Raw genomic sequence first — 10,361 nt, 5'->3', positions numbered from 1 at the left:
CTTTGAATCACTAGATATTGCTGTTGGTCGTATAACCCTTCAGCTGTAAAACAGTTGTCAAATACGAAATGTTTTGCGGCTTCCATCTTACCTCGTTAAACTTTACTGACACTTCACACGGACATTCACGTTCTACTTCTGAGAACGATAAACCCCGTCAGCCTAGAGCATTTCTGGCAGACAATTAGGTCATTTCTAATCATTGCCCCCCTTAATGTCTACGATGCTTGCGACCCTTCAACGTTTACCAGTGTTTTAATGGACAAAAACTTCTGTGTTGTCTTCGTAAAAGTTAACATGCATCTTGAAAGCTTTTGAAGAATGTGACGGCCTGGAGAAGGACATCCTTTAGCGGTAGCTGCGGCCGGACGTCAGTGCTGATTGCGGCCGTTAGCACGTCAGCAGTACCCGCTGGCGAAGAGTTGGAGATTAGCTTGAACGTTCGCGGAGCAACGGCAGAAGGGACACAGGAAGACTCACAGGTGGCCGCTGGGCGGAGGAGGACACACATGTCAGGATGGGAGAAAGAGAGAGAGGCAGAGATGGGCATATGCTGTCTCTCCACGACTTGGCCGAGACGTTTCACACGCTAGAACAACAGGAGAGAGATATAAAAGAGGCAGACGAGTAAAGAGGCAGTGCTGGCACGTGCGTTCGATATCCTGACACGTAAAGAACGCGCTCTCTCTCGTCATGTGGAAAAGTTGGTATTATTAGTCAGGGGGTTGACGGAAAATAGGAAAAGGAGGGGGAAAAGGCCCAACTTGGCATGGACCAGATCTCAGGGGAGACCAAATATAGCCAGACGTCTCAGAGTATTGAACAACAGCAGCTCAGCTTACGTCCTCATACCTACCCGTCCCTCTTTCCAATGCCCTCTTGCTGTCTATTCTGCAACTTATCTTTGTTTTGCTTCATCACAGGAGCAGAGCAAAGTGCGTTCGCCTCGCCGTTTGACATTAGCTGAGCTCCACAGTACCACTTTTCGTCCGGGTTAACGGATTTTTTGTTGTCGTCGTTTTTGTAAAAAGGACTGAATAAAATTGACCCGTGTTTAATTTAGGAAGCAAAAAGCAAGTACAGTAGTATCCTCGAAGTCAATAGAATTAGAATACCCAAGATGTATCGTTTTGAACAGGGAAGCGCTCAATGTGACAAAGCCCCGCCTTCTGAGCAAAAGAGCCCATTGGTTTAGTGATTTTAGTACTCCAGCTTAAACTAAAGTAAATGACAGTTAAAAATTATAACACAGAAGTACAGCTGTAAAGACAACTGACCATATAAATATCTAATTAAGAGGCCACCACGGTGTACTGATTAATCAGATTGTTGGTCAGTGTCACGTAACTGATGCATTCATGCAGTCCTGAGAAACCGAGAGGAGTTGTTATTAAGCATCTGGGCGAACAGCTGCAGCCAAGTACTGGAGCTGTTTGGTGGTGCCAAACCAGATCAAACTTAAAACTCCTCATGCGAATGAGGGAGACCTGAAACGCAAAGCACATGCAAAGTTTGGGGAACTCTAAATAAAGAGAAATCATTTTTTCCCCATTCTATGACTTTTTAAAAAAAATAAAAAAGTTCAACTATGTTCAAGGTTCTTCAACCATCAATGCTTTTATTTTTACGGGTATACAGTTCACACACTATGTGAGGCTTGACTTTACCGTGGTGTCTGATGTCTGATCGTGAGGTCCCTCTACTCTGTGATATTTGCGCCAACGTCACAGAAAACTAAAAAGCAGTATTATTCTGCCCCCTGTTGATGGTACGTGGAAGCTCCTCGGAGCACCTGCGCTAAGCACGTGTAGGATAAAACGGTTAAAACGGTCTGAATTTCTCAAACAACTGATTATAAACTCGAGTTGACTAGCCTGGGAAATCTACAGGTGAGCAAACGGCAAAAAAAGGCCACTTATACAACAGAGAAGCCATTTAATAATAATAACACATTTAATTCCTTTCTAAAAAGAAGTCGGTTTTCTTTCAGTTGCTTCTTCGTACCTCTGCCCTAACTTTTTTTTTCTCGCTGTGGATTTTCTCAGAAACGTCTGAGATGCAGCCTGACAGGAAAGCACCGTGGCACATAAACCCCCTCTCACCACATGTGATGTTTCCTTGTCACGTTCGCCTTTTTTGGACACCGATGTTCACTGTTAGCAAGGCACTGATGAATCATTATTTCAGCGTAGGAGTGATGGTTTCAAGAGTGAAAAAAAAACTGCAAGTAAATACAACCAGATAGTTGAAACGATTCAGAGTTTTAGAAATTATTAATTTATTCATATTTTAAATTAAAAACATCTGGATTTCATTTGATAACTGCAAAGGCACAACCATTATCATGGTTCAGATTACTCAAAACACTGCCACACTTTTTTTCGTTTTTTTTTTTTTCCTTTTTTGAGCAAGAAATGGAAACAAACTCCAAAAAAGTGAAAAGGGAATTGATTTTGTTATGAAAATGGCTGTCGTACAGAGAGGATCTCCAGATTTTCTGATATGTTTCCTGTGGTTCTGTTAAAGAAAAGCATCATGCTGGTTTGAGATCAGTCAGACAGAATCCTAGTTTACATGTGTTGAATGATACGGGATAGAGTTTTTAATGTACCGTAGTTCTCTCAAACTGATCATTAAATATGCCACAACACGAGAACTTAATTAAACGGACGAGTCTTGAGAAGGAAATGGCCGAAAGATCGTTTCGCTCTCCAGTTTGACATTTCCTAGCTACTATGGGCAGTGGTGTCAAGTTTAGTGTTTTTTTTTTTTTGAAGGGTTCTAGTAAAATATCTTGACCCAAATCTCAAATACACATTAAATATGCACTAAACAGTGTTAGACAACGCTGTACACATCAAGATTGTCACTTTGTGACCATAGAAAAAAGTAAGGACAGAAACATTTAATGTCTTGTACCAAGCTCCGGACGACGTTTGGCAAGAGGAAAAAGTGCAACAAAATAGAACCAAAAAAAACAATAAAAGCGAGAGGAAAAACAACAGACTGGGAAAAAAATAACTCCTCTCTTTTCTGGCAAACTGCTGTCATTTGCAGAGGTATGTATAGACTAGCCCTAACCAAAAAAAAAAACAACCCAGCTGAATCACATACACCCAGTAGACTCATGGGAAATCGGGTTTTTAAAGAGCCGGGCTGTAATATGCTTAAAACATTTAATGACATGGCAGTCACTGAAGGCATCAAGAACTTAAAAAGGTACCACTGACGAAAACGACTATCAACACTTGTCGAGAACCACAGACGGTCATTCGCACATGCACAAAAACACACGCGTTGGCTCCGGCCGATAAAAACGATAAGGTCCTGGGTCACTCACAATCACACGAACAACACACGGATAGGCAGAAAGTATACATCGACACACAACACGCACACTTACGGTCCATCTTTTCTCCCTAACAACCGTTTCAGGTTTAAAAAAAAAAAAGCTCGACTTCAGGATTCGGTAGCCAATCAGAGTTCAGTCCATCGCCGACGACTCTTAGGATCCAATTGCAGCAGGTTCGGTTGAGTTCTTGCGTCTTAACAGCTAATAGAGACCGAATCGGGTTTCGATTCGAGAGCCATCGTTGGTGACCTCTACACCCCGGTCTAAGATGTTGATATGATCAGTGATGGTGGTCAGGTTGTGAGTGTGTGTGTGAGGCGCTGTGTCTCCGTTTCAGTGAACGCTTGTGTATGTGTGCATCTGAGACATCGACAGGCATGGAAATGCACATACGAACATCTGAAATGTCGTGTAAATATGCAGCTGCAGCATTTCTGTTCTTTAGATGTAAGTGCGCGGATGATGGGTGAGTGTTATGTGGAGTGTGTGCTTGTAGGTGCATGTGTGTGTGTGTGTGTGTGTGTATTCAAGTTCTCAGTTATCCATGCTTCCTGTGGTGAACAGCACCCTCTGGTCGGTCCGAGCCAGCTCCGCGGGCGGTTCTAGAGATTCGTCCCCGATAGCACCCCCATCAGACTGCAGGGACAACTCCTGACACTCATCATCACTGTCTTCCTCCTCCTCCTCTTCCTCTTCTGAGACACAAAGACAAAGATTGTCAGTTATAAAAAAAAAAAAAAAAAAAAACATTTTATTAAATTACTGAAAAAATTTTAGAGTCCATCTGATATTTTTTTAATGATTTTAACATTACAGTAAATATAATAGCATGTTTTTATTTGTAATATTTTTGTCAAAATATTTTGTTTATACTAAAATGTAATTTACATTACAAATGACTGTAAATAATAATTTAATACAATTGTTATTTTATTATAAATCAAATGCATTCTATTTTTTTATATAAATAATGATCTGTTTTATTATTTTATAAAATTTTATTATTATTTTATTAAATAACATATTTGAAATATATTACTTTAAAATACTAATAATCCATCTGGTTTATTTTTTCAAATTGAATTAAATTATAGTCACATATAATAATAATAATATTATTATTATTATTATTATTATAGATTTTATTGTTTTTTGTGCATTCTTCTGTGGTTGCTCGTAAATGAAGAAAAAACAATTACAAATCTGTGACTTGATTATTGTGCGTTTGGTGTTTGTATATAAAACCACTAACCTTTATCAGGATCAAGTGGGTTCAAACTTCGACCAAGACTTGCAAACTTAAAGAGCAAAAGACAGAATTAGGACATTTAAAACACTACAGTCAGAACGTGCATTTCACAGTTCCTCAGTTTAATATCCTGTTATGAGAGGGGTGACGCACGTTTGTTTGGTCTTACACACCGAAGTGAGAAGTGTGTCTGAGGTTAGGTAAAGATTTCAGTGAGTGTGCTTGTACCTCTCCCATGACAGCGATGGGAGTTTCACCCTTGGCCTGGGCGACTCTGTGCTCTATCAGGTAGTACATGTACTCATCATACAGCAGGCGGATGAGGTGAAACGAGCCGAAGCTTGCGGCACTGCGAAGAGTCAGGTCTCTGATCACCATAGAGCTAAAGAGACAACAAAGAAAAGATACAGGAAACGTAAGAACCAGAAGAGAGCAGTGGGCTGGGTGAGACGCATAAAGGGATGAGTAAAAGAGGGAAACGTATTTGACATTACAGTTACTGGCTCCAACAGTCAGTAAAAACTCTTCTGAAACATGAAGATATGAATCTAATTAGGTAGAGTTAAAGTATTCATAAAAGTATGCTTTATTAAAAAAATACAATTTTATATATATATAATTTATATACACACACACACACAAAATATCAATTTTTAATTGATTTAAAATGCAAAATTGACTTTTTTATCATTTTATTTAGTAATGTTTTTACTTTGTAAACTTTTTATCTACTTTTGAAAGAAATTCATACTTTTACTCGGCAAGGATGCATTCAGTTGATCAAAAGGGACAGTAAAGACTTCAAATAAATGCTGTCCTTTTTACATTTTTAAAGAATTCATCAAACCATCTTGAAAAAAAGTGATATTAAGCAGTAAATATTAAGCAGCACAGCTGTTTTTAATAAGAAATGTTCCTTGAATAAAATAAACATCAATTATGGTCATATTTTACAGTAGAGCTGTTAACTGTTTTGATTTTCCAACGTTAAAAAAATTTCCAAACTTCTGAACTGCACCGCAATTAACTTAAAAGTCAATACTGTTGTGTGCATCAACTGTAGACCGTAGCTCTAGGATTTACAAAACAAATTCCCTACGATATCCACAAACCTGACGTCGCTGCAGCATTTCGAGGCTTACCTGTAAAAGCTCCATTTCAGCAGGAAGAGTTTAGCTGCTTTTGGAAAGGCAGAGCTAGACTGGTAGGGCTTTAAGACCTGCGAGACCACCCCATCCAGCCAGGCCGCCCACTGCTCCAGAGAGTTCTGCTGCTGCAGGGTCAGTTTGAAGTCCTGCTCCAGCCGCTGCACCACCCGATCCTCGCAGCGGCACACCCAGGAGGCCTGTTCCTACAAGAGAAACCGCACGGGGTTCACGAACACTAACTCAACCCTGTGTGCCGGGCACAGTCAAAGATCAACAGCCTTTCACAGATTCTCAAAGATTCAATCTTTCGGTCAAAAGCACAGGTTTTGGGTTTCTTTTTGGAAACGATCGGTCGTAGGCCTCATTGATCTGAGCGCTGAGCGAAAACTGCGGCACTGTTCACTCATTTGATTTATTAATATAGCAAAATTAGAAATGTATAAGCATTTTTTGTAGGCCAGGAACAAGTGTAGCAAATTCGGGGGGGAAAGTACAAAATTATCAAATTGCTCAGTATGTTTTAGACCAAAGACATAACATTAACAATTTGTCAAAATGACCGGAACTTAGCATGAAGGTGTAAAATAGAACTACATTTTTACGTCAACCAATATGCTTAGTAATCCTGGTCTGAAGATATAGCTTAATTCCCTTTAGCAAGGCAACTAACATTGATATTCCTCTCAGAATTTCCCTTTTTGGTACGGCCTGGCGGTTAAAGCTATGACCAAATTGTAACCAAAAACGTTTTGAATTCTACAATCATTATTCACCCCAATGTTGGTCACCCCAACCTTCATTTTTTCTATGGAACCTGAAAAATTTTGAAAAATGTTGGTAACCAAAGTTTCATCCCCCACTGATTTTCACTGTATTTTTTGACCACACACCATCTTTCACGTTGTGCACAAAAAAAAAATCATGTAAGTCTGAACAACATGAGAGTGAGTAAAGAATTGAATAATTTTCTGTTCCTTTAATACATATACCGTAAGTCCCTTAAGGATAAAATCATCGACTAAATGACTACTGAGTAAACCTTTTTAATATGACCTTTAAGAAAACAAACAGCATGTTATGCTAAACACTGACTTGTGTTTCCGTTTCCCTGGCTTCTAGACAGACCACAAACACCTACTTGCATGTCAGAAAGCAAGTTCATCTCAGATGGTGACAGATGAAAGCTCTACTTCAAACCCCGTACAGTGCTCAGCCTGGGTTCTGACTGGGAACGTGAGAGGTTTGTCCGATCCCCACGCACCTGCACATTGGCAAAATCCACTCTGTTGAGGTCGCTGAGCATCTGGTTGATCTGTGCCGTGTTTTGCAGTACGGCACGAGCTGCTTGGGCCAGGTGGTTTAGAGAGGTGTACCTGCGCAGGGTCTGAGCGAAGGCACTTGCAGACGTCACCTGAACATATACAAATTCACGGGGAAAAGAGGAAATAATAACGAGAAATCAGATTTGCCTTGATCTTTTGCCATATAAGGTCTTTTGGCCTTTGTACCGTTAAAGTAACGCGTCACGTTTTTCGAAAATAGGTTTATTTTTCAACTCCCCTGAAGTTAAACAGTTGAGTGAATCCTGAAAGCACTCAGCGCAGCATTTTCAAGTCTTCAAACACTTTTAAAGCACCCCTAGGTTAATACTGCAGTTCTGACTATGTGTCACAACCACACAGTTTTGTCTTCCTGTCAATACTAATTATCATTAACGTCATTTATAAACCAGAGGTTTTGTGGTATTGACTGTAGTGGTTGACTAATGTTGGAAATACCAGGGTGAAAGGTGGCCGATATGATGCATATATATTGTAAAACACAAACTGAAAATGTACTGAAAGCAACTAGGGCGCACACTACTGTTCAAAAGTTTACAGGTTTCTGCTTTAGTTAGGTTAATGCTTTTTTGCGATCAACTGACCTTCACACGAACCATCTCTTCAGGAATGTTCATCATGGCGTTGGTCAGCCAGCTCTCAAGACTTTTCGCAAAGTTTCGGATGGCTTGTGTTAAGGCACCTGGAGGGAAGAGTTAAGACGCTTCAGCGAAATAAATGACGTTGCGTGGCAGTGGACGATTCGCCCCGTAATTGGTGCCCTGAATGTCAACCCACATCCAAATTGGCGAATGTCAGAGTGAGTAAAAATAGACCGCTCCTGGCAAAATGCGACTCACCTGATGGATCACCACCAGCTGTGGCACATACTGCTGCACAGTAAAAAGTAAACCTATAGTGAGGGAACTCACTGGGAATAGGTCTCAGAACGTCTGGGATGAGCATCTCCACCAGGCCCTGGTACAACGTGTTGTCGCAGTCACGACTCCAGCGGAGCACTGGATCATATTTACAGAGAAGCACCAAACATGACTTGGGCAGTCTCTTCTCAGACTCGTCATGCCTAAGATAGCCACAAAAAAAAAAAAAAACAGATAGATTTTGCCTCATTATTCTTTAACCCAATAAAGTCTAATGCAAATTTGCAAGGTCTCTGAATGATTGCGTACTAATGAAGCTGATGGAAAAACAGCTACAAGCTGTTGTAGGATTGATAGTTCGTACTTTATTAGTCTCATTCTGAAAACAACCACCTTCAGGGCATGACACACGTCTTTTTACTGCAAAATATGAAGTAAACATAAGCATTACTTACATATTGATAGTAATATTGCAAGATGAACACTTACTGGACTGAAGCGACTTAGGTTTACTTGATTATCCACACACCATTTTCTAGAAAAATGGTGTTACAATGTGAGTACCAAATAAAATCCATCAGACTTTTGAGGAACGCTGCATTGCATTACATGTTCAACTAAATACAACAGAGCTTTGATCATAACACTAGGCATTTAAATATCAGCCTACTATAACTGTTATAAAGGTCTCAATGATTAAACATTACAGTCTATAAGAAGTTTCGAATGTCAGTTGTGTTGGGTCCTATGATTTCTGCAATGCAGAAAACACGAACAGAATCTAGTTATAAAACAATTTACTGTATTACACAGAATGTAGACAAATTTTGGACAGATATATCAAAAGTATGTCAGTACACTTTTATCAACGCGCAGTATGGACTAGCGTCAGTAGAATTTAAGCAGCAAAAATACATTTTTAATATGAATCCTTCATGCTTTATGCTGCTTTCGCTGTGTATGAATGGCGCAGGCCTTACGGTTTCCTTTTCTACAAACATACTGAAGGGCATGTGACGCTCGCTGTGTTTTCAGCTTCTGCTGCCTCAATATATGAGTACATGAACACATGAACATGATTTCTACAATCTCACTTCACGAGCATTTTACTGTTTCTTTTAAGAGAAACTTTACAACGTACAAACAGAAACCTAAAGGTCTTCACAGCAACCCGTCAAAATAAAAGTTCAGTTTAACATGAAAAAACATGATAGAAATATTACATGATAGAAATATTAATATTAATATTTACTTATATTGTATTCATAGTACTACTACTAATACAATATTATTAAAACATTACTTTTAAAGCAATATTTACCAATTTATTTAGCTGAAATATGTAAATACACAACTCAGTTTAAAAAAATACATTAATAATAATTATTTTTAAATAAAATAAATTACTTAAAGATGCTTTTGATTATAAATATTAAATTAAACAAAGACATGTACTGAAAACTGAATTTTGTAAAAAAATAAAACAAAATAACAAAATAAAAAAAAAAATTTTGTTAAACTTTAAAAAACTTGCTCTTTAATATTGTACATTTAATGATGCCAATTACTTAAGACATGCTTTTTGATTAATAAAATTTTATTTAACTATCAAAACACAGTCTGGAAAAGCATCAAACTGAATCCAGAAAAAAATGAAAAATTTGTTACATTACAAAAATGTATTTTGTATTTTCTGATAATTATTATCTTATATTTCTCTATACCGCTCAGAAGAACCTTGATAAAATCGTCCTGGAAGCAGGAAACCTTGAAATGTAGTGTTGGATTGTGTTGCACAGAGAAGCAAACTTACACAGCTAGAGTTGCCGAGTCCCCTGCCTGACTTTCACTGAACCTCCAAAACGTTTTCCAAAGAGTCTCCACCAAAGGGAACTGAAGGTTGACCATCACGTCCAGAATGGCCTGGAGAAAAATACAACATCAGTAAAAATCAACCGAAAGAATATTTCGCTTCTACACAGATATTCATTGTGATGCTGACAGTCAACCTCTGGTTTCAAACAGAGAAGGAGAGAAAAGACTCACTTCGCAGTGTTCTCTGTAGAGCAACTGAAAGCTTTTAAGATGTTCCAGCTCAATGCCCTCTGGTAAAGCTCTACCCTGCAGGTCAACATCGGGAATTCTGGGAGAGCCGGGACGCATCTAAACATCAAAGATAACAGCAACAATATAATGATTTGTTGTAAAAATCCATGTGAGGGCTTTTTATATGTTTAACCCTGAGTTATGGTCAAATCTCTGCATTAAACCCCAAGTAAAGGTACGTTTCATATTTGCCATTCAGAAGCGGGATTATACGACTTTTGCATACACTTCAGGTTACATTTCTGATATTAAAAATCCACACTGACGTCACAACTCACCTAGAAACTGCTGGTACTGCTGGACCTG

General features: G+C 38.8%; 1 pseudogene; it reads right to left on the bottom strand.

Moving 5' to 3' along the window:
* Positions 1–2,254: 2,254 nt before the first annotated feature.
* LOC122342027 overlaps positions 2,255–10,361 on the bottom strand; it is a 22,237-nt pseudogene continuing 14,130 nt past the window's right edge.

The sequence above is a fragment of the Puntigrus tetrazona genome, chromosome 3 (assembly GCF_018831695.1).
Source record: "Puntigrus tetrazona isolate hp1 chromosome 3, ASM1883169v1, whole genome shotgun sequence".
NCBI lineage: Eukaryota > Metazoa > Chordata > Actinopteri > Cypriniformes > Cyprinidae > Puntigrus > Puntigrus tetrazona.
Note: the sequence above shows the minus strand (reverse complement) of the source record. Positions and strands in the feature narration are given on the sequence as shown.